Source organism: Blennius ocellaris, assembly GCF_963422515.1.
Source record: "Blennius ocellaris genome assembly, chromosome: 14".
Classification (NCBI taxonomy): domain Eukaryota; kingdom Metazoa; phylum Chordata; class Actinopteri; order Blenniiformes; family Blenniidae; genus Blennius; species Blennius ocellaris.
In genome coordinates, this window is record NC_137663.1 from 4,446,959 (window position 1) to 4,448,068 (window position 1,110).

The following is a 1,110-nucleotide window of genomic DNA, read 5'->3' on the forward strand; positions in this document are numbered from 1 at the left end:
AGTGTGTTTTTGTGAGGAGCCTTGGAGGATGCTCTTCCTCAGCGGGACGCGCCCTCCTCCTCCTCCTCCTCCTCCTCTTCCTCCTCTTCTCGGAGCTCTTCCAGGAGCTCTGTGATCCGAGGCAAGCCCTCCTGAGGTCACCTCCTTCTCCAAACCAAGTTTTGAACACAGTCAGAGTGCAGCGGAGTCTTCTGGTGTCTGGCACAGACCTGGAGGAGACGCAGGAGAACAAGGAGGAAGAGTCTCCCGCAAGCAGCACAACGTGTCTGTGTGAAAAGAAGCAATGACAAGAGGGAAGAGTGGAGCTGGAGGGGCTGCAGGCATCTGGAGTCACAAACTGATTGAAGAAGTAAATTTTGTCCTCGGGGGGGGGGAGGGGGGAATGCTTCTTTTCCTCTTCTGCTGTAGTTTCCTCTCCTCTCTCTGAGGGATGAATGACTGAGAGCTGCATGCACTTTCTCCCTCGCTCACTCTCACCCCCTCCAACACACACACACACACACACACACACACTGGTTATGCCTCCTCCTCCTCCCTTCCTCTCTTTAACTCCTCCCTCTGCCATCATTGAATTCACTTCAATTCAGAGCTGTATTAACATGACAGAGCAGAAATGTGTGTGTGTGTGTGTGTGTGTGTGTGTGTGTGTGTGTGTGTGTGTGTGTGTGTGTGTGTGTGTGTGTGTGTGTGTGTGTGTGTGTGTGTGTGTGTGTGTGTGTGTGTGTGTGTGTGTGTGTACGTGCATGTGCGCTTTAGCCCATCCATATCATTAGTGCTGACTTGAACATGATTGTCAGTTTAATTTTTTCACTTTATTACCTTTTTTTTTTTTTTTATATATTTTAATGTAAAGTCCCAGGGTGATGCTGGTCTCTGCTGGTCTACTCAGTCTGGTCTATTCTCGACCGGTCCATGTCGGTCTGATCTGATTCTGCTGGTATAACAGATAACAGGCTGGTCTGCTGTTTCATGCCTGTGGCTGGACTTTGGAGTATTAGCAGGATGAGCTACTACAGCTTCTGTTTTCCATTATGTTTTGATCTAAAGAGTTTTTTCAGTCAATCATTCAGTTGATGAAAAATGTTGATGTACTCTGATGGCTGAGAACTC